Source organism: Anabrus simplex, chromosome 1 (genome assembly GCF_040414725.1).
Source record: "Anabrus simplex isolate iqAnaSimp1 chromosome 1, ASM4041472v1, whole genome shotgun sequence".
Lineage (NCBI taxonomy): Eukaryota > Metazoa > Arthropoda > Insecta > Orthoptera > Tettigoniidae > Anabrus > Anabrus simplex.
In genome coordinates this window covers 1299393407-1299418527 of record NC_090265.1, presented here as the reverse complement: position 1 = coordinate 1299418527, position 25121 = coordinate 1299393407, and the positions used below count along the sequence as shown (strand labels likewise).

At 42.5% G+C, this 25121-nt stretch overlaps 1 protein-coding gene across 2 annotated transcripts in view; it reads right to left on the bottom strand.

Annotated features, from left to right (window-relative positions):
• The window catches only part of gro (groucho), a 628688-nt gene that overhangs the window by 491858 nt on the left and 111709 nt on the right, over nucleotides 1-25121 (bottom strand). The window lies entirely within an intron of this gene.

Sequence of the window (25121 nt, the reverse complement as noted above, 5' to 3'; positions counted from 1 at the left end):
CTACTTCATGTGTGAGAACTAAAGATTTTGTAGACAGCAATTAGTGAAGCGTGGTCATTCACAGTCAAATATAATTGTGTGTGTGTGTGTGTGTGTCCTCTTTCGTATTGGAATTTGTTTTAAGACAATCTACTCGCTAAAACCATTTCTACTTGGACTTGGCAATGATTTTAGTTTAGGGGCGTGATATTCGAGTGGCATCGTCACTGGATTTTCACTAAGGCAGTCGCGGTTCCAATCTCGAGAGAGGAAGTGAAAAGTTTGAAATGAAAAGTCGCGTCCCTAACATTTGGATTCCAAGTAATACTGAGGTTCCGTGTCTATGATCCCGATATCAACAGTCGCATAAAGCTATTTGCTTGCTCGCTTGCTTGCTTGGATTTTAGTTTGAATATTATTCAGAGCGTCTGAAACAGAATTCAGCCTTAGAACATCTTTACTGAGCCGAACTGAGTAGATCAGACAGTAGAGCCACTGACTTTCTGAACTCAAGTTGGCGAGTGCAGTCCCGGTCGTAGGCCTAATTGAAGGTAGGTAAATACGCCAGCCTCGTGTTGGAAGATTTAGTCTACTGGCACGTAGAAGAACTCTTCTTATATTCCTGCCCTTTCATTATTTAGCACAGACGCTTTACGACTGGTTGCTCTTCCTGACGCTAACCCTATGTAGAGGGATGTAAATTACTCACTATTGCATCTTTCCGTGTGATGTATTGTATGCAAATGAAGACGTGTATTAAGACTATCACAAAGACCCTACCCTCGAGCTAGAGGAAATAACCAAACGCGGCTGAAATCCCTGACCCGGCTGGGAATCTAAACCAAAGGCCATTACCTCACTGACCTTTCAGTCAAGGAACTGGACACGTAGAACTGCGGAACAACATCCCAAATCTCCGAAAACCGAAACAGAAGTTACATACTGTAGTTGGATGTAAAACCAATAAATAATAATAATAATAATAATAATAATAATAATAATAATAATAATAATAATAATATTTGTTTTACGGTTAGGGTCACGTAGCTGTGAGCTTACATTCGGGAGACAGTGGGTTTGAACTCAACTGTCGGTAGCTCTTAAGATGGTTTTCCGTATTTTCCAATTATTCACAACAGGCAAATGCTGGGGCTGTAAGGGTACGGTCGCTTCCTTCCCACTCCTAGCCCTTTCCTATCACATCGACACCGTGTGTCGGTGCGATGTAAAGCAAAATTGTAAATAAAATAAAAAGAAGTTTTACGTTTCACTAACTACTTTTACGGGTTTTCGGAGACGTCGAGGTGCCGAAATTTTGTCCCGTAGAAGTTACTTTACATGCCGGTAAATCTACCAACACGAGACCGACGTATTTGAGCATCTTCAAATAGCACCCGACTGAACCGGGATCGAACCCGCCAACTTGAGCTCACAAGGCCAGCGCTCTACTGCCTGAGCTACTCAGCCTGGTAATAAAATGTAAAACCCATACTCAGGACTACTCTGTCTGGAAATAACGATAACACCTCAACGAACGAAACGTTCATGTAATGGACAATAACGACTTCACGATTCATATCTACTGTGATTGACTTAACTCAACTGAAAGAGGTACACTGCAGCAAGTAGCACGGAAAGGGAAAGAGCTCATTAGAATATTCTTGATCGTGCCGGAGGAATGCAATAACTCGCTGGTCTCGACATGGGCCAAGAATGTGGCTACCTTGTTTACCCGCACCGAGTGGTGCATTTCAATCAGCAACACGAAGCTTGTCCAGTTAAAAATTTAAGGAACCTGCATGAAAAGTGGCATACAGTTCATTTTTTTAAGAATCTGTAAGTACTGTAGTTGAAACTAACACGTCCATTCTAAAATTAACTGAGCCGAGTATTTAACAAGGTTACCGAGACCTTCGCAACAAAATGTACGTCGCCATGAAGTGAGAGTCAGCGGAAAATAAATTGGTGGTCAGTCCGGAAATACGGGCACGACCTTTAATACACCGAGCCAAAAGATACAAGGAATTCCCGGCCAGAAACTGCCAAAATAGTGGGATAAGGTTTCTCGTCCCATACATTCAAGTAAATGAGCCATCAGAGGACAGCGTGAGCTAAGCGCCAATTCGATGTACCAGTTGACTATGCTCAAGCTTTGATTTCCTCGAGTAGCAGCAAAGTAATCTAGCGGCCGTAATATGGAGGTAAATAACGTCACAAGTGACGGCTGACTTGATGAGCAATGCTTGAAAGCTAGAGCCAGGATTAGTGTAATTTGACGGTGTTGTGCTAGTTAGTTCAAATATTAAAGAAAATATATGTGGATGATCTGGACTCTGCATTAATGCTTGTAATACTTTTGGAAAAAATGGTCATCAGAAGACTACGCAAAACGAGGTGGTGGTGGTGATTATTGTTTTAAGAGGAAGTACAACTAGGCAACCATCCTCTATAAAACACTAATCAGAGTGAAAAAATGGAAGGGATCCGACACTTCGAAAAATGAAGATATCGGCCAAATGAAGACAAGGGCCACGAAGGGCGTGAAAACGAAAGACTCCCTAGCCCTCGCAAACCTAACAGCGTTGGGGTCGGAAAACAAGAGTTGACCAAGGGAGGTCGGACAGGATAGATTAAAGTGAGGAGCCTGGCACAAGTAAGTGGAAGCAATGCCAGGACTCAGCTGAGGGCGCCGTGGTCGCCAACCCACGCTCTAAAGTTCAGAGCCCCTGAGGCCCCTTTTAGTCGCCTCTTACGACAGGCAGGGGATACCCTGGGTGTTATTCTACCGCCCCCACCCACAGGGGGACGCAAAACGAGGAGCAAGTGGCATTATCAAAAAAGCGCGCAACAGAAGGCGCATACAGTGTGAAACTTTCGTGCGTCATCATCTGCATTGCAATGAAGGAAAATCCAGAGAAAACTTCAGTTTAACACTAGTGTTATTTGATTTTGCACTGAAATATTTATACATTATACATCTCACGATTCTTCACAAAATTTATCAACAGTTAGTCCCCCTCGCTACCCCAATCTATCATGTTTTGAATAATTGTACGCAGGAAGTTCACCGCATTTGTGAGAATACGTACAAAAAATGTTGATAGAAGTGTTTGGTCGCCGCACTTACCGCTATCAACAAATGACGTTATCGGTATCTTCCGTGACGGTGGCAGAAACCATGTTCCTTTTGCTCCCGTGGCAAAATTTTGGTGACTTTGCAGTTACTGGAAGAAACCAAAGCCCAAGAGTAAGGGAACTGTAAGAGGCCAATTTAATAATAATAATAATAATAATAATATTAATAATAATAATTTTCCTAATTACAAAACAAATTATAGGGATATGGTGGCTAGCAAATAGAGACCAGATAAAAACTACTGTTTTCAGGATAAGGCGGCTACTTATTGCTCCACTGTATGTATAGAGTTGTAAGCGAATTGACTGCGCAGTATGCGTCGTCTAGTCCTACGCTTCCATTCGAGAGATGGTAGATTCGAACCCTAACGCCTGCAGTCCGGAAGATGGTTTTCTTTGCTTTTCCATTTTCACACCAAGTAAAATCGGCTCCATGACATTTAGTACACTGCATTTCGCCTTGAGGACGTTTGGCATATAGGCCTACTGTGCATTTTCACATTTGTTTATTTAACACACCTAATATTAGAATGGATTTTATTTGCTTAACCATTTATGTCACATTCTTCTTCTAATTCGATCTTTCTTATTACTGAGGAGCCCTAATCGCATGTCTTAAGTGTGAATTATGATTCTCTACTTGAGCCGATCTCCTGCTAGACCGGGTGAGATTTGAACAGGTTTCGCAGTGGAGTGTTTAATTTGGTCGAACCAGTTTAACTGTGTTCTACCTCTGGACCACGGTCCATTAACATTTCCTTGTACTGTCAGTTTTTTTATCAGGACCGAAGTACTGCACCATCCGACGTCAACGTTCATTTACAACAGACACGTTCGTTCTTGCTGTCCACGGGATGCAGAGCGAGCTCCACTAGCACCACATTTTAAAGACGTCAATCCGTTTGTGGTATACTATCTTTCAGATAACTTATATTTATATTTCGTTTACTGGAATTATTGTCCTGCAGAAGTAAATATGCATTATAAAATGTAGGATGCATAACGTACAAATATATACAATACAATATACAATCAGCCATTTCAATCATTAAAATGATGTGGCCTCTTTAAGTCGTGGGTATAGGTAGGCCTTCAACAGTCTTCTCCAAGTAGAACGGTCTTGGGCAGATCTCATCCAAGTGGTACCAGCGATCTTCTTGATATCTTTGTCCCATCTGTCCGGTGGTCTTCCTCTAGGCCTTCGATGTTCTCTCGGACTCCAGCGTTTGTCAGAAAGTACTATGTATATGTTAAAATTACAGTATGCCAAAACAAACACATAACCAAATGCACGTAAACCATGCTTAATAAAATGGTAGTTGAATGTAAATCAAACACTCACTACAACGTGAACATAAATGGTTTTATTCGAAAGTAATCACCAAAAGCGTTAATAGATTTATCCCGCTGGGAGACGAGACGATTAAATTCCGTTTTGTAGAAAGAGGTAGGTCGCTGACGGATCCACAACAACAGCACCCACTCTCGCACTTCTTCGTCCGAATGAAACCGACGTTCACGAATGTATTTCTTCTTCCGTGATTCAACGGTTTTCCCGTATAAGGCCATCAATCCGCTCTATCACATCATGAGTAATGGCTCGATGGGCCTGTCCTGGGCGCCCATCGTCTTGCAGTTATGTGCCGTCAGGTTTTACATGTAGGCTCTTTCTTCTTTCTGCCCATGTGGTTTTTCCCTGACCCTTCAATACCATACATCAACACCACCTTACCTAACACAAACTCTTGCCGTGGTAGCGAGTCTGACTCGGAAACCGGCAGATACTCCTTGTATCACTTCCCACTCCTCCCTGCGATCTCTTTCTTCTTCTTAGAAATAATAGCATGTCGGAAGCCATGTAGATTGAGTCGATGGTCACGCGGGGGGAGCGGGCTTCGGGGGCGCCCCCGAAAAAAAGAAAAAAAAAGAAAAAAACAGTTATGTGCGCCCTTCTCAGAATCTCCTACCCGTCCCATGCCACTTGCGCACACTCGTCAAGGACATGCAGTGTTCGCCATACACAGCAGACATGCGACGATGAGTTTCGCATATTCCAGCACCCTCAGCCACCAGAAAACGAACCACACTTCTCAGCTCTTCTTTGCTTGCCTCCATTTCAAGAGATGGACGAACACATTAGACCAGTCCCCGCACCAACAAAGACATAACCCAACAACTGCGTGCACATGTGAGTTGTTACTATGCAGTGCTACCACAGCGCTGGCAGTATCTATACGTAACAACAGTGTTGCCACTTTTCGCGCGGAATGTGTATTATGGCGGGTGTTCGGTTTAAATTTGACTGTCCCTTATACATTGTGGCATAGCCTACTCGAGATTGAAATACATGAAATGTTTTCTTTATATTGGACAGAAATATAACAAATGTTAACAGATGCCAAATGGCTATAGAATGAACTGCAGGGCGTGATTTGTCCTGGCACAGGTAAATGCTACACAGCACATCAAGGGCACAATCATTTCTTTTCTAGCTCTTTCCCATCTCATCGTCGCCGAAAATATCTTTCCCTCCAACGCCGAGAAACTCCCAAGACTGAGGCCAGTGCCAGTGTCAGCGCGCATGCTCCAGCTTATGTGTCCATTGTGTGCCAACAATCACCATCACGTGGATCGAACAATGAGTGGAGAGGACGTTGCCAAAATAATGCTTATAGGCTTCTATATTTTTAAATCACTGTCAAGTGTGCGTATCCAACCCTTCTCTCCTTCACTACGGTGTCAAGTATGAAGTGAGATGAATCTCCCTGACGAGTTTTCACGGATGACCTTCCTGACGTCAACCTCATCAGAGGAGTTAATGACATGAATGACGCGATATATGATATCAGAAAGGGAGAGGGTGAAACCCGGTGTCGGCACATATCCTTCTCTTGTCGAATAGCACCAGAAGGGCTTAACGTGTCCAACAAACGAAAAAAAAAAAAAAAAAAAAAAAAAGGAAATGGCGTATGGCTTTTAGTGCCGGGAGTGTCCGAGGATAAGTTCGGCTCCCCAGATGCAGGTCTTTTCATATGACTCCCGTAGGCGACCTGCGCGTCGTGATGAGGATGAAACGATGATTAAGACAACACATACACCCAGCGCCCGTGTCAGCGAACTTAACCAATTACGATTAAAATTCCCGACCTTGCCGGGAATCGAACCCGGCACCCCTGTGACCAAAGGCCAGCACGCTAACAATTTATCCATAATCACCATCAACAGCATCATCTTATGCCCTCACTTCATGTGAACCCTGCGGAAAGGCTTGGAATTGATCCCAGGCTTTTGGCACGCAATCTTGCGATCCGAAATTGTATTATACCACCACATCTCCTACCTTGCCGGCCAACATTCTGATGGCAAAATGTTTTCGACCAACGGGACTCGAACTGGCTAACCACGGTGTCAGACCATAGAGATTGATGCCCGTGGTGTGAGTAAGGTCATCCGGTCTTAAACACAAAATGAGCCAGACCCTAGAAATGCCTGGAGAAGCTGAATATATATATATTTCCTGAGCTGAACGGTCGGGCTGAGAGTGCCCCGGGTAGGAGATGTGGTGGTATAATACAATTTCGGATCGCAAGATTGCGTGCCAAAAGCCTGGGATCAATTCCAAGCCTTTCCGCAGGGTTCACATGAAGTGAGGGCATAAGATGATGCTGTTGATGGTGATTATGGATAAATTGTTAGCGTGCTGGCCTTTGGTCACAGGGGTGCCGGGTTCGATTCCCGGCAAGGTCGGGAATTTTAATCGTAATTGGTTAAGTTCGCTGACACGGGCGCTGGGTGTATGTGTTGTCTTAATCATCATTTCATCCTCATCACGACGCGCAGGTCGCCTACGGGAGTCATATGAAAAGACCTGGGACCAAGTGAGGTCCGCTAGGAAAGATAAAAGTAAGGATCCTGACACAAGTAGAGACAGTGGTAAAATCGGCAAGAGGTCCCGTGGGCAACAAAATGCGCACCAAAGATGAGGAGAGCCCCTGAGTGTCTCCCTCTTGGTCACTTCTTACAACAGGCACAGAATACCGTTTCTACAGCGTCACCCACAGGTAGTGAGGGTGAGGGGTGGGGGTGGGGAGATTTCAAGAGAAGGTGAGGCCAAGATCTTATGGGCATGAATGGCGAAGAGAATGCGAATATAGAGAGAAAAGGGTTACGAATATGGGATTGGACAGAAGTAAGGGAAGAGGAAGGACCAAGAAGAGTGGGAGAGGGGGGGAAGTGTGTGCTGAAAAGTTTGAGAAGTTGGAAGCACGATGGGTCTAATGTGTAACTTGAAATACTGTAAGGGGTTTATTACCCGATACCAGATTACCAGATCACCAGATACTGTTCGTCAAATGAATTTCGTAAAACAACTATGCAGTGGAGAAAATTCCAAATAATTCGAATGATACGCACACGTATATCCCCTGCACGTAGCGTGTTTGTGTTATCGAAAGTTATGCTCCACAATGTTTTTCTTTCTCTTTTCTCTCATGGACACTCAAGTCATTTTGTATTTCTAAGCAATACTGGCATTTTCTTCAAGCCCGAAGGTAACATCTAGCCTCGTCGCGTCGACTTCCCGCCGATAGCTGTGATGTATAGCATCACAACGTTCAGTACAATTTATTTTCCGTCATCTTGTACTTTTAATAATAAGGGAGTTAATAATTTATCACCTCCCTGGGAGCAACAACTCTGTCACCACAACATTCTCCATCGGAGGTTATTATTGCTACTCGTATGTTTTTGTGCGGAATACTGATCTTCCAGAAAAACATATCTACTATATAAAGCAGTAGCAAATTAGGAACACGGCCTGAACATATCGCATGAAAAAGAAAATCTGCTGAATTTTAGATATTTAAAAACAAAACACCGCTTAATCTTTCTATGACGATTGCATGACCAGTTTGTTTCAACACTTGTAAACTCCACTAATTCCTTCCCCGTAGGATGTTGAATATTGATCCATCCTTGCGATCTGTCCGCTGTTCCTTCTCTTCTTTCCACTTGTCTATTTTTTTCCGCGCCCCGTCCCGCCCTGTTTGCTGCCCCACCCCCACTCCGAGACTGACCACAGAACAGTGTCCCTCTACTTCTCCCTGCAGCTCAAATTTGGCCACTGAGCGTCCGTTGTATCGATCGCGTTTCACCCCTCCCCTCGCCCCTTTCTACTTCGCCCCTCAAAAAAATGTTCGCCCATTGGCCGGCTATGATTGGGAACGAAAAAAAAAACATATACACAAGCTATATGACGACAAATCCTACAAAATATACGACATATTTCAATGAGAATAAGTCGCGTCCAGGCATCCAGTTTTCCATCAATTGTACGTCAGTAATGTAAACGGATTTTTTTATGAAACTGCTATGTATGCATAAAATAGGATTAGAGGTGTTATTCATGAGACGGACTGGCATGGACTATATATTTTTTTCGGTTTAACTGAAAGGTAGGTGGAACTTCCGCGTCTGGAACCTGCACTAATTGCAATATTTCCGAATATGCACTGATGTATATAGCACATTGATTTCAGCGATTCTCGAAAGGTTTTTGACAGCTGCTAGTAAATAATGTACACGCGCCCATAGCCTTCGGTGTAATAGTCCCGCTGCAGGGTCTGACGCTCTAGTCCGTTCTAATGTTCAGCTTAAAGAAATTTATGCCATTAATACACATCAGTATGAAAGCCAGCTTACTGTGTTCAACACCGATATATAGCCTACAAGTCCGAAAAATATTGGATTAGCGAATAATGAACAGGAAAGAAAATCAATGTGTTCTCATTACACATAAATTAAAAATATTTGAAATATACTTCAATATAATGTAGACGTTGAGATAAAGCCTTTGTAGCTAAATAGTAGAGACTAATGGCGGAGCTGTTGAGGACCCAACCAGCCTTCGGGCTGAGGACTAAACATACATCCGCAAGAACAACCCACCAATCAATAACGTGTTATTGATTACTATGACCCAAACTTGCATTCGGGAGATAGTGGATCCGAACCTCACAGTCGGCAGCTGTGAAGACGTTTTTCCGTGGTTTTCCATTTTCACACCAGACAGATGCTGGGGCTGTACCTTAATTAACGTCACGGTTGCTTCATTTCCACTCCTAGCCCTTTCCTATCCCATCGTCACCATAAGACGTATCAGTGTCTGTGCGACGTAAATCAACTTGTAACTTTAGTTACCACCTCATTAACGTGATTGCCCCAATGAAGATCTTTCCTTATATTATCCTCATATTAACACGTAAAAACTTGCAGTGATCCCCATGTCGTACTATCACCCCACTAACACAGTAATTCAAACTGAGGGGATTTCTCCTCCTGGTAAAACTTACAAACTTATCACCCCGTTTACCATCATACCATTGTCTGCTGTCCACCTTACAACATTGTTGAGGTCTTTTTGTAGTTGCTCACAATCGTGTAACTTATTTATTACTCAGCCTGCAGTCTAATATCTTGGAACTTGAAAATAGGTGCAATGAGTATGGTATGAAAATTAGCCTCTCGAATACTAAACTGATGTCAGTAGGTAAGAAATTCAACAGAATTGAATGTCAGATTGGTGATACAAAGCTAGAACAGGTCGATAATTTCAAGTATTAGGTTGTGTGTTCTCCCAGGATGGTAATATAGTAAGTGAGACTGAATCAAGGTGTAGTAAAGCTAATGCAGTGAGCTCGCAGTTGCGATCAACAGTATTCTGTAAGAAGGAAGTCAGCTCCCAGACGAAACTATCTTTACATCGGTCTGTTTTCTGACCAACTTTGCTTTACGGGAGCGAAAGCTGGGTGGACTCAGGATATCTTATTCATAAGTTAGAAGTAACAGACATGAAAGTAGCAAACATGATTGCTGGTACAAAAAGGTGGGAACAATGACAGGAGGGTACTCGGAATGAGGAGATAAAGGCTAATTTAGGAACGAACTCTATGGATGAAGCTGTACGCAAAAACCGGCTTCGGTGGTGGGGTCATATTAGGCGAATGGAGGAGGATAGGTTACTTAGGACAATAGTGGACTCTATTATGGAGGGTAAGAGAAGTAGAGGTAGACCAAGACGACGATGGTTGGACTCAGTTTCTAACGATTTAAAGATAATAGGTATAGAACTAAATGAGGCCACAACACTAGTTGCAAATCGAGGATTGTGGCGACGTTTAGTAATAGGCTTGCAGGACTGAACGCTGAAAGGCATAACAGTCTATAATGATAATCTATGTATGTATGTATGTATGTAGAGAAAATAAATTACTCTACAGATTGTAACATCATCCACAAGAAGCCTTATATATGATTCCCATTCTTTAATCAGATCATTTATATATAAGAAAACATAAAGGTCCAATAATTCTGCCTAGTAGGGGCTCCCCCCCCCCACCCCCCGCCTCTTAATCACTACAGGATCAGATAATGCTTCACCTACTCTTAATTCTTCCAGTTCTACTTTCTAGAAATATAGCTACCCATTCAGTCACTCTTTTGTCTAGTCCAACTGCACTTATTTTTGCCAGTAGTATCCCATGATCTACCGTATTAAACTCCTTAGAAGGGTCAATCGTGATACACTCCATTTGACCTCCTGAATATAAAATATCTGCTATATTTTGTTGAAATCATACAAGTTGAGTTTCAGTGGAATAACTTTTCCTAAACATGAACTGGCTACTATAAAACCAGTTGGTAATTCCACAAAGATGTCTAATATAATCAGAAAGAATGCTTTCAAAGCTTACAAGCAACACATGTCAAGCTGACTGGCCTGTAATTATCCGCTTTATGTTTATCACCCTTTCCTTTACACACTGGGGCCACAATTGCAACTCTCCAATCATTTGGTATAGCTCCTTCATGCAAAGTCATCAAATAAGTACAAGCACTTCAGATATGCTACAGTACTATATCCCAAAACATTTGTCTTTAGTATATCTCCAGAAATCTTATCAATTCCGGCTGCTTTTCTAGTTTTCAATTTTTGTATCTTTGTACCTATGTTATATACACAGCACATTGAAATCGGCGATTCTTGAAAGTTTTTGATAGTTGCTGGTAAATAACTTACACGTGCCCAAAGCCTTCCGTGCAATAGTCCCCTTGCAAGGTCTGATGCCCTTGTCCCTTCTAATGTTCCTTACAGACGAAGTACTAATACCATACAGTTGGCATTTCTTTTTGTAATTCGTAAATACTCTCGTCATCATGTATCTCTCAGTTCAGATCTATTTAAACTAAATCAAAGCAAAGCCATTTCTTCCATAGACGAGCGGAAGAGAAAGGCTTTCTAATTTGTTTGACTTCCTGACGGTGAACCGAGCACGCCCTTGCCGCCTCGGCTAGGCAGCCCTTGAGAATATTATGCCAAATTCTCCCTAATATGAATTGGATGAAGACCCTAACTCTATTCGTAAAATAAGAAATGCCCTCGCTCAGGGAAACCCCTTCAAGGAAAATTGATTAAGTTAGTCATATCACAAATTGGTAGAGAACTGATCATAGACATTCAGAGGAAATTTATTTACTCCCAACATATGGACGCATTATGTCACTCGCTTTCAGTTTTCCTATGAGACCTCTCTTGGTAAAATACTGTTATCTCACGATCCCGATGATATTAGGTTTGCTAAGTCCAGGGAAACTTTCATTTTCACTTCCTTCTTTTGCCGATAGCCTTGTTCTTGGAAGGGTAGGAACTCTTCCAGTTTTTCTCTCAGTATTAACGGAGTACGGTTGCTTAGCTCTAAGTCAATTACAACAATAGTCGCCACTACCATCACTTGTACATTTCCAGTGTTACACGAATTCAATATGATTGCGAGACATCGCGCTGTATTCCCCTGAAGGAGATGTGGAGGAACACTGTATAAGCGAAACTTTAATTCTCTTCAAGGAATCGCAACTGTACGGAGTTCTGAGCTGTCTTGAGAATTTGTCAGAATTTGTTTTACTTATGAATCATTGTTCCTTTAAACGTAATAAGTTGACTGAATGCCAACAAGGAGATCGACCACGGACTGTTTGTTTTAAATCACTTTGACTGTATTTATACAGTGAAACCCGTTTAAGCCGACTGGATAAAACAAACCACAAAACTGGTCTTTTAGAGGGGTGGTTTTCTTAAAGAGGAATACCAAAACAACTACTACTACTACTACTACTGTACAATGCACACAACAATAGCCTTTAATTAATTACGATGGACTAAATGTAAACACAAGCATTGCTCATAATTACTACACAAATGTACAGTACTTCAATGAAAAGTGCGCTACAGAATTTAGGACTTCATTTACTAATTATATCAGATTTAATCTAGGCCTATACTAGCAAACGAACCCGTGTTTCGCTGCGGTATTGTAACTTGTATACGGAGGTCTACGCAAGTTAATGTACATGCAGTGAGTAAGATTATATTAAATTGCATACGTTGTTTCCGATGTAAGGTGCACGTTGGGGAAATTTTGATGACAATGTCAGTCCGCATTCCCTACTGCCATTCACAATCGAGTTCGGGAGTATCTACAATAACGGCAGACTCGCTTGCCAACTGCCATTCACAATAGAGAAGCACAGTTTTTATTATAATGACAAGCTCCCATTTCTTAATGCCAGTCACTACTGAGTTGGAGAAAGTTGATTACAATCGAAAAATGCTGCGCTATCTAAATTATAAAGGATTGAGATACGACAATAAGACAAAGGATCAAAGTTGAAGATCGCTCAAAACTGAGCATTGATAGCGTAATCTGCTTTGTGAAACGACTTACCGTTTAGAAACAAGTTACCACGAAACGAAGGACTGCAAATCATTGAAACTGCCTCCATATATCGATATTTTTCGGGGCCTAAAAGTAATACATTTGAACAGCCTGGAACTTTCCCCTCAAACGAAAGAGAGTCCAGTGACCAAGTGAAATTATGTACATAACAAAAGTAGTTTAACATGAAGCGACGTTTCACATATAGTACACGGATTTTACAGAAGAGAAAATGTAAGAAAACAGTTGCGGTTTTCCTATAAACTCCCATTCTATCGACTGATCTTTAAATCATATCGTCGCTGCCGGGACAAAACCTCCTATGTGAAACATTTTACCTTAGAACTTTGGCCGGTAAGGTTCTGTCATCTAAGGTGCAATATTCTCAAGGCATTCTCGCTATTCATAACCTATGTAATGCGGATCAGAATATCTCCAAAATTATTATCACATAGGAGGTTTTGTCCCGGCAACGACGATATGCTAGCTAAACCTTCTCCTGGATGAGTATACTATATATATATGAAGTTTGGTCATCTATCCAGCCGTTTCTCCGTGATGGTGGAAAGCTAAGTCGCCCAGGTGGCAGATTCCCTATCTGTTGTTTTCCTAGCCATTTCCTAAATGATTTCAAAGAAATTGGAAATTTATTGAACATCTCCCTTGGTAAGTTATTCCAATCCCTAACTCCCCTTCCTATAAACGAATATTTGCCCCGATTTGTCCTCTTGAATTCCAACTTTATCTTCATATTGTGATCTTTCCTACTTTTATAAACGCCATTCAAACTTATTCGTCTACTAATGTCATTCCACGCCATCTCTCCACTGACAGCTCGGAACATACCACTTAGTCGAGCAGCTCTTCTTCTTTCTCCCAATTCCTCCCAGCCCAAACATTGCAACATTTTTGTAACACTACTCTTTTGTCGGAAATCACCCAGAACAAATCGCGCTGCTTTTCTTTGGATTTTTTCCAGTTCTTGAATCAGGTAATCCTGGTGAGGGTCCCATACACTGGAACCATACTCTAGATGGGGTCTTGCCAGAGACTTATATGCACTCTCCTTTACATCCTTACTACAATCCCTAAACACCCTCATAACCATGTGCAGAGATCTGTACCCTTTATTTTCAATCCCATTTATGTGATTACCCCAATGAAGATCTTTTCTTATATAACACCTAGATACTTACAATGACCCCCAAAAGGAACTTTCACCCCATCAACGCAGTAATTAAAACTGAGAGGACTTTTCTTATTTGTGAAACTCACAACCTGACTTTTAACCCCGTTTATCAACATACCATTGCCTGCTGTCCATCTCACAACATTATCGAGGTCACGTTGCAGTTGCTCACAATCTTGTAACTTATTTATTACTCTATAGAGAATATCATCATCCGCAAAAAGCCTTACCTCTTATTCCACTTCTTAACTCATATCATTTATATATATAAGAAAACATAAAGGTCCGATAATAATGCCTTGAGGAACCCCTCTTAATTAATACAGGGTCAGATAAAGTTTCACTTACTCTAATTGTCTGAGATCTACTTTTTAGAAATATAGCAACCCATTCCGTCACTCTTTTGTCTAGTCCAATTGCACTCATTTTTGCCAGTAGTCTCCCATGATCCACCCTACCAAATGCTTTAGACAGGTCAATCGCGATACAGTCCATTTGACCTCCTGAATCCAAGATATCTGCTATATCTTGCTGGAATCCTACAAGTTGAGCTTCAGTGGAATAACCTTTCCTAAAACCGAACTGCCTTCTATCGAACCAGTTATTAATTTCGCAAACGTGTCTAATACAATCAGAAAGAATGCCTTCCCAAAGCTTACATACAATGCATGTCAAACTTACTGGCCTGCAATTTTCAGCTTTATGTCTATCACCCTTTCCTTTATACACAGGGGCTACTATAGCAACTCTCCATTCATCTGGTATAGCTCCTTCGACCAAACAATGATCAAATAAGTACTTCAGATATGGCACTATATCCCAACCCATTGTCTTTAGTATATCCCCAGAAATCTTATCAATTCCAGCCGCTTTTCTAGTTTTCAACTTTTGTATCTTATTGTACACCTAAATGTCATTTTTTTCATATGCACATTTTAATAGTTCTTTAGCCTTAGTCTCCTCCTCCATCTCGAGATTATCCTTTTAACCAACAATCTATACATACTGCTGACTGAATACTTCTGCCTTTTGAAGATCCTCACATACACACTCCCCTTGTACATTAATTATTCCTGGAATGTCCTTCTTGGAGCCTGTTTCTGCCTTAAAATACCTATACATACCCTTCCATTTTTCACTAAAATTTGCATGACTGCCAATTTTACTTGCCATCATGTTATCCTTTTTTTTTGCTAGGGGCTTTACGTCACACCGACACAGATAGGTATTTTGGCGACGATGGGATAGGAAAGGCCTAGGAGTTGGAAGGAAGCGGCCGTGGCCTTAATTAAGGTACAGCCCCAGCATTTGTCTGGTCTGAAAATGGGAAACCACGGAAAACCATCTTCATGGCTGCCGATAGTGGGATTCGAACCTACTATCTCCCGGATGCAAGCTCACAGCCGCGCGCCTCTACGCGCACGGCCAACTCGCCCGGTCATGTTATCCTTAGCTGCCTTCTTTGCTAGATTCAATTTTCTAGTAAGTTCCTTCAATTTCTCCTTACTTCCACAGCCATTTCTAACTCTATTTCTTTCCACCTCCTTCTTAGTCTCTTTATTTCTCTATTATAATACGGTGGATCTTTGCTATTCCTTACCACCCTTAAAGGTAAAAACCTGCTTTCGCATTCCTCAACAATTGCTTTAAACCCATCCCAGAGCCTGTTATCATTTTTATTTACAGTTTTCCACCAATCATAGTTACTTTTTAGAAACTGCCTCATGCCTGCTTTATCAGCCATATGGTACTGCTTTATAGTCCTACTTTTAAGACCTTCCTTTCTATCACATTTATTTTTAACTAGCACAAGAACAGCTTCATGATCACTAATACCATCTATTACTTCAGTTTCTCTATAGAGCTCATCTGGTTTTATCAGCACCACATCCAGGATATTTTTTCCTTTGGTTGGTTTCATCACTTGCTGAATTAGATGTCCTTCCCATATTAACTTATTTGCCATTTTTTGGCCATGCTTCCTCTCGTTCTCATTTCCTTCCCAATTGACATTTGGTATATTCAGATCTCCCGCTACAATCACATTTCTTTACATGTCGTTTCCTACACAGCTGATTATCTCATCAAATAATTCTGAATCCGTGTCAGTGCTACCCTTTTCCGGTCTGTACACTCCAAATATATCAAGTTGCCTATTATCTTTAGAAATGAGCCTTACACCTAGAATTTCATGTGTCTCATCTTTAACTTTTTCGTAGCTTACAAATTCTTCTTTCACCAGAATGAATACTCCCCCTCCCACCATTCCTATCCTATCTCTACGATACACACTCCAGTTCCGTAAGAAAATTTCTGCATCCATTATATCATTTCTCAGCCATGATTCAAATCTTATTACGATATCTGGTAATAATATATCTATTAAATAACTTAATTCTATTCCTTTCTTTACAATACTTCTACAGTTCAACACTAACAATTTTATGTCATCCCTACTTGATTTCCAATTCCCTGTTCCCTTATCACCACTCCCTAGGCCACCCCGTTTCCCTGAATGTACCTCCCTATTACCCTTCCGAACAAATTTCCTACCGTATACGTACTACAGCGGTTTAAGTGAAGGCCATCTGAGTGTAGATCTCTATCTCCTACCCACCCATTAGGATCTAGAAATTTCAATCCCAGTTTCCCACATACCCACTCTATAGTCTCATTTAAATCCCCAATCACCCTCCAGTCAGTATCCCTCCTACACTGTATTCCACTAATAACAATCTCCGCTTTCTTAAACTTCACCCGTGCTGCATTTACCAGATCCCACACATCTCCAACTATGTTGGTACTTATATCAGCTTGCCTTACGTTGTTGGTACCAACCTCAAACACTACCACCTTCTCCTTCCCCTCCTTCCTCTCTTCTACTTTCCTCAACATCTGCCTCAACCTAATTCCTGGATAGCACTCTACCCTGGTTCTATTTCCTCCACACACTTTCCCCACGTGTCTAACGATGGAATCCCCCACGACCAGAGCCTCAACCCTACCCAACTCATTTGATCCCCTCCCTTCCTGGTCAGCCCTATCTTTCCCGATAGCTGCAGAAGCTACTTCCTCCTCCCTTTTCTCCTTCCCATGATCCTGTTCCACCTGTTTTTCCTATCCTCTACTCTACATTTCCCTTTCCTACCTTTTCCCTTCCTCCTACTTCCACACATCTCAGCAACAGTTCCCTGTCCCTCATCTTCCCTCTGTTGTTCTACCTGGAGTGACTCGTACCGATTTCGCACAGACACCTGTCCTGAATTCTGATCCTGAATAGAGCCCTTAGCCTGCAATCTCCTTCCCCTTAGAACATTAGACCACCTGCCTTCTACAACTCCCCCCTTTCCTTCCCCTCCCTCTTGTACACCTACTGTAACCTGTACATTTTTTGAGGGGGTCCTATTTTCCTTCCTGTCTTCTGTGAGAATCCTAATTATCTCCCTCAAACTCTCCAACTCCTCCCTCATACCCCTCAATGCCTCGCCACACCCACAGTTCGTACACTTGCGCTCCTTAGCCATTCTTTACGAAAAAATGAAAATAAAAATAACTTATTTGCAAAAAATAAATGAACGGAGGGTATATTATCTGGTATAGCACTCAAAGATCACACGTCAATAAGGCAATTAATATCCGACTACACTACAATACTACTTAGTCGTACTCTATTTTTTTATCCTACAACCCCTAACAGGATAAAAATTGCTGGTAATTACTGGATATCGAAAGGAATACACAAGAACTACACAATTCCAAATTGCAATTAAGCCTATCCTAATTACAACAACAGAATTTTAGTAAGAGTTTCTACGGATACCTCTACTACACCAGTAATACACAAATATTTTACAATAATAAAATAAGCACACTAAATTCTAATAGCATATTACTCTATATTACTGTACAGTACACTACAGTAATTTTTAAACTACTTTCAGACGTATCCTAATTACAATACCGGTACCGTATATCACTACTAAGCACAAACAGAAATGAAATTTGCAAGAACTACTGTACTCAAAGATTACCAACAAAGCTAAATGCTTAGACAGATTATTATTAGTACTACGCTCTAATAGATACACACGAATATAGCAGGCAAGATAAGGCACTATCTAAATATACTCTATCTACACTACAATGTATCTACACTACACTACAATTTTCAGCTGAAGTGTGATTATATGAACGTTTACCGCTGGTGGATTAGTATTATTTTCCCTACTATGCGGGACGGAGAATAAGTGTCCTTAAATGCTGAGAATAAGAGGTTGTCTACTATAATTTCTGTCAAAACCACTTCCTTTAACCACGCAAATTCTTCCGCTAGACAAACATGCATTTTTCTCTATTGACATGACGACTTGCTCTCACTTTGAAGCCAGAACAATCACTAGAGTATTTACCGCAAAGATTTTAACACAAGGTACAATAACTTATTACCCGCTTCCACACCTTTACAGTAGAAGAGCAGGTTACTCATAGTCGGTGGCCAATGACCTACAGCTACGGGTTTACACAGAGCAGTTGCAAATCAAGCTCTTACCATAAAAATGGTTTCTAACGGTCTTGTGATTGTATTAGGCAGACTAGGGGGTGAAGGTACCGTTAGGATAAATGGAATTACAAGGTGGCGCATGAAAAACTATTGTCACCGCCATCTACTTGCATACGCAGTTTCCCGTATTATTAAGAAAAAATAATTTATGCTTTCCCTTGGTCGGGACAAAGAGTGGTCGTCTTATAGAGATAAAAAGAATGGAATAATAATACCGTTCCGGGGGAAATTAGTCGTGGAAAGAAGTGGTCTGGTTAATGGGGTGGTCATCTGGAGGGGTTTCTCTGTACATAACTTTTAGTTTACAATTTTTCAGTGGTTTTCGAAATTTAGCGGGCAGAAAATGCAAAATATCCAGTGAATCCCCAAATTTGTTCAAAGACCCCAATGCCGTCAACAGCCCGGAATTTCTGTTATTAGTTGTCTTTCTGTTCCCAAGATAACGAGTTCGATTCCCGTTGAGGTCGGTTAAATGCGTCAACTCTGTATTGTTGACTTGGGGAACGTGGAAGCAATGCCGGACTTACTTAGGAAAACAGCGGTCGAAACCCACGCCTCCAATTTACGAGCCCGTGGGAGTTATGGCTATCAATATTCTCTCAAGACACAAACGGGGTTACCGTAAATGAATTATGCGCTCTTACCAACAAGGTGAGAAGATATAAAAACGTAGTATTCTGCATGAATGGTAAAGTGTACTAAAAAAACAAATGCATAATTTGATGGGAACTAGCACATTTTAGTAAAACATTCTGCTTAACTGCGCAATACGAGTGTGAAAACCCACATATGCCACTAGAATGAAAAGCTGTTCCAACAGACCTTCCCACGCAACGTGTAGCACTGTGCAGGGACACTATGCACCGCACGTATTCAATATTTCAGCCCACGCTACAATTTCTCTCCCCTTCAAAATAATGTGTTAATAGGCACTGAACAAGTTGTGTACATCCATTTTCACTATCTTATTTACGTTCTCGTGATATGTAGTGCGTATAATGAATACGCAATTACATGCTCTGCTAAGCTGGTTAATGTCTGCAGGCCGGGGGCTAGGTGTTTGCGTTCGTCTTAATACACATCTTCAAATACATACAACACATCACACGACAAGAATACCACAGAGACATGCAACAGTGAATACATCCCTCCACATTGGGTTGGCGTCAGGAAAGGCCTCCGGCCGTAAAATTAGGCTAACTGCATTCAGAGTGCAGATCTCAGGTAACTGGGAAAATGCCAGGAAAAAGATACGACTCTGCGAGGGCCAAAATCAGATCAGAACGACGATTAGGGTCAATACTGTCGATAAGAATTCTATACATACTGTACGTATCTTTCTTCCTATTACAGTATAGTATTAACGAACAGATAGGGAAATCTGGCTTTTTGGCTGAGTGTTTACAATTTGCTTTACGTCGCACCGACACAGATAGGTCCCGTGGCGACGATGGGATAGGAAAGGGCCAGGAGTGAGAAAGAAGCGACCGTGGCCTTAATTAAGGTACAGCCCCAGCGTTTGTTTAGTGTGAAAATGGGAAACCACAGAAAACCATTTTCAGGGTTCGATTCCCGGGTCGAGGAACATTAATCCGAAACGGTTAATTCCTTTGACTCAAGGACCGGGTGACTGCGCTGTCCCCAAAATTAACACTAGACATTACTACGACTTTTGGACATGCAACAGCAAATCACTGGAGAGCTCAAAAATCTAAAGACAACTTTCGCCACAAGCGGCTAGAGAAGAAAAACGCTTTTTTTTTTTTTTTTTTTTTTTTTTTTTTTTGCGAGCTTAACGTCGAACTAACGGCGATTGGAATACGAAAGTGCTAGGAATGAGGAGGAAGAAGCCGTGGTCTTAATTAAGGTACAGCTCCCGGCATTTGCCTGGCATGAAAATTGGAAACAATGGATAAACCACATGAATAATAATGTTATTTGCTTTACGTCCCACTAAGTACTTTTACGGTTTTCGGAGACGCCGAGGTGCCGTAATTTAGTCCCGCAGTAGTTTTTGTTGCTAAGTTGCTTTACGTCGCACCGACACAGATAGGTCTTATGGCGACGATGGGACAGGAGGGGGCTAGGAGTGGTAAGGAAGCGGCCGTGGCCTTAATTAACGTTCAGCCCCAGCATTTGCCTGGTGTGAAAATGAGAAACCACGGAAAACCATTTTCAGGGCTGCCGACAGTAGGGTTCGAACCTACAATCTCCAAATGCCAGCAAATCTACCGACAGGAGGCTGACGTATCTGAGCACCTTCAAATACCACCGGACTGAGCCAGGATCGAACCTGTCAAGTTGGAGTCAGAAGGCCAGCGCCTCAACCGTCTGAGTCACTCAGCCCGGCTAAATCATATTCACAGCTGCCGATGATGGGATTCGAACCTACCATCTCCCAAATGCAAACTAGGAAAAGATGGTAGACGGCCAGAAGATGATGGAAGACGGCCATAAGATGACGGCCAAGAGAAGAAGGAAGACGACGAGAAGACAGAAGGCAGCCGGAAGAAAGTGGAACCCGACAAAGAAAGATCAAGAAGAGTATCCACGATACAAAGGGCATTCTGCTGATTAAACCACTGTCCCAAAGACCTTGCCCAGAAGACTGTCAGTTATGCTCCAGGAGGGAGGGCGAGCACGAAGTTCCCTGCCGAAGGACCACCGTGGAGTTCGAGGGAAACTGGAGCCGGGACACCTGGACGGAAACGTAGAGGGTCGAAGATCGTCACCTTTACCTGGCTTACTGGTCTGCAGTGCTCGAAGCTACGAGATATGCACCAGCGAGGAAGCCGTTTGAAATAGAGCTACGTCTTCCGGTGGATTTAGCGTTCGGCCGACCTCAGGACCATTCCGCCCCGACCGACCGCTACTGCCGTGATGTGACAAGGAGACCGGAGGATGTACGCGCCGCTGTCCAGAAGAGACCGACTGAAAGCACGGTAGGACCAACGAGCGGATACCAAGAGAAAAAATGAGAACGGTCTACGGTGGCTGTATAACACCGACAGGAAGAGAGGCTTGCCTATCAAGCTCCAGAAGACGTGAAAGGGCCTTACTGCGTACTGATAGGAACAAATGACGTCATCCATCTTGTACGACAGAGTCCAAGATGAAGGTGGTATATCTGGACCGATTGGCGCCATACCGGGGAAAAGCTGAGGAGATGACTGATCGGAACGATCAGGTCTCGAAGGGGAGCTATGTTACGTGTCAGGCCTTTCGTAGACCTCTTCGATATTTCCTGGAAGGAACTAGTGAGTCAACTGAGAACTCCCAGCCTGAGGTCACAATGACAGCCTCTGCCCTCTATTTTTCTCATCGTCTGGTTTCCCTTCTGCACCTTTCGGAAGACAAACGGAAATGTTCCGTCTATAGCCGAGTCCCGAATATTCTAGTACTCCATCATCCAGATATCAATGCAAAGTCGCTGCGAAAGAGGAGTAGTAATTGTGTCGGACTGTTGGAGTTCAGTAATTGCACTGAGCGACAGTAGTGCTGGCTATCCCACCGTTGTCCGAGTATCTGAGCGGAGTGCTGAGTGTGTACTGCCTTGGCGGTACTGTGTAGAGATGAGAAGAATGCAAGAATGAGGAATGTGGCCTGCGAGCACGAACTTCCTGTTCTGCCCGGACAGATCGGCTCTTATCTGCTCGTATCTGCTACACGAAAACATTGACTCACACTTCGCAGTTTGCTGGATTACAACTGACAAGGGCGAAGAGTTGCCAGTAGAAGATAATATAAAGTCACCTGGGTAGTAGCGGAGTTGCTATGGTAACTATTGCATCACTGGCTCTGCTGGTGAAAACCCCTTCGCCCCGTCCCTCACCGGGCATGTGCATTCTTTTGATCTCCCAACAATACTATCTGTGTACCGACGTAGCAAGTGATTGGAACTTGACAGTAGAAGCGCGTTTGTAGCCTGTGTCCAAGGCCGCACTAGATATATCTAGTTGGCCTTGCTGTGTCCCACCGGAGCCAGATTATCGTCACGTAATCACGTAAGGAGCGGGGTACTTTGTGTGTAACCGTGGACTTTAGACCGACTTTGAGTCTATATGTGGAACAGTTAGTGTGAGCACAATTGAAACAGTGTTAATTGTCGTTGATGAAAGGAATATTGTAGTGCTGGCTAGAACAATTGATTTGCTGTTGTTATGTGACCGCTGTTTAGTTGTCAGTGTTAAGTAGTTCACTGTGTAGAGCGGCCATGTGAACTACTGTGTTGTCTGTGAGAATTACTGGACTTTCTCTGGGGTCAAGCCAAGGAATAGTTATCGTGTGTTGTAGTCAGCAGCCCTGCCTGCGTGCAGATACTGGGGATGTGAAGGGATTCAGCTTGCAGGAACGATAGTGAAAGGCCCATCAATTAGGATTACCGTTTCCCAGATAATACCGGCGAGCCGGACCGACTACTGTGAGCAGGACAGACTCTGTAAATACACAGCAATTAGATGAGTGTGGTCATTCATGGTTTTGAATAGAATTGTGCGAGGGTGTAAATGTGTGTTTACTTATTGCGTCATCCCAGAAATCAATTAGAGCGATAAAACAGTGCTTTATTTACAACAATAAGTCAATCAGTAGAAATCAGAAATATAAAAATGCACGATTCCCTCACTGATTCGAGAGGGAAATCGGGTCCACGATTTAAGAAAGGTGTTCAATGTGACCACCATTAGCCCGATCGCATGCTTCGCAGCAACGAAGATAGCTTTCTCGTACACGCTCACATGTCGTGATGTCGTTCGTTATTGAGGTTACAGTACCAAATACGCGCCTTTGAAGTTCTTCTGGGCCATGCACTTCACTCCTGTACATCAGTTCCTTCATATGGTCCTAGAAATAAAAATCCAAGGGATTTAAATCACGGCTTCGAGCCGGCCACTGAACTCGACCATTTTCACAAATTCGCTGGCCCGAGAAAGTAGTGCTAACTCTCGCTCCGGCCAAGAATTGTGAGGGGGTGCACTATTGTGAATTTCTCGGAATGTGCAGAGGAATGTCATCTAGAGCCTCTGGCAACGTTTCTGTTAGGAACTGCAAATACTGTTGGCCTGTTCAAACGCTATGTCCATAACAGTGTTTTGCGGTCAAACAGAAACATTATTATGAAGCCATAAGTTAGAGACATGTAAACAAAACCCCGCAAGTCAAAAAAGTGCCCGAGCCTGGTTGGTGCACAGCTGGGCTCCGTCGTAGGTCACTCTTTGAGGTAATTACTTCCCCCTCCATAGCAGAGCAGAACATAACAATCCTCACTATGCAGAGGGTTAAGGGATGAAATAAAACCAAATAAAGCTAATCGCTGTGCTGTGGAATTACGGCGAAAGAAAACTATACGATTTGGATCGATGACACACAATTGAGCAAGTTCTTGATTTACAAGAGGTGCACAAAGTGTCCAACCCCAGGGGCATGCACTGGCACGATGAAGATATCTTGCTCGTACGTACAGTGCGTTCAATTCCAAAGAACAGAATATGGCAACATCTCATTCATTATTTGTCGACATTCGCGTTTCATGGAATTGTTACCCCGATAATATAATATAAAAGCCGGGCTGAGTGGCCCAGGCTTGGCAGGTTCGATCCTGGCTCAGTCCAGTGGTATTTGAAGGTGCTCAAATACGTCAGCCTCGTGTCAGTAGATTTACTGGTATGTAAAAGAACTCCTGCGGGACTAAATTCCGGCACCTCGGCGTCTCCGAAAACCGTAAAAGTAGTTAGTGGGACGTAAAGCAAATAACATTATTATTAATAACATATAAAAAAGGAGAGTCGCTTGTTTTCCTAGCATTATTGGTGTGGTAGTGCGGCCCAACGATCAGACTACGGACCTGTTTTACACTGAACGCACTGTGCCTGTCTGTAGGTCGCAGTGCACTGACCTCCACAAGCATTCACGTAGAACATTGCACAACCTTGGAGGGGAGGAGGACGAGGGGAAATCACCTGTTCTGACGAGGAGAATCCAGCCTACTGACTTCTCAAAAACATTGGCAGAAGTATTGTGATTTCATTTCTCCTACACTAATTAAGGAGTAAAACTTTTTTGAAGATGTTTGCTTAAAATACAGTCTTCCACCTCCAGTTTAACGGACTTCATGTATCTCAGTTACACTCTGTATATACTGTAGACTACTAGCAAATGTACTCGTGCTTCGCTACGGTATTCTACATTGTATACGGATATCAAAGTAAATTACTGTACACGTAGAGAATAAGACTTTTTTCAAATTGCATTTCTCTTAGCATTATCCAAGAAACACAATGGGAAGGTCCCTATTCGTTTATTCCAATGTAAACTGCGAGTTGCGGTGTTGTGATGATAACGGCAGTCTCACTTGCCTACTGCATTTCACAATCGAGTTGGGAAGTTTTCATTATAACAGAAGGCCCCTTGTCTACTGTGCGGTCACAATCGATTTGGGGAGTTTTCGTTACAATAGCAGGCTCCCTATCCTACTTCCAGACTCCATCGG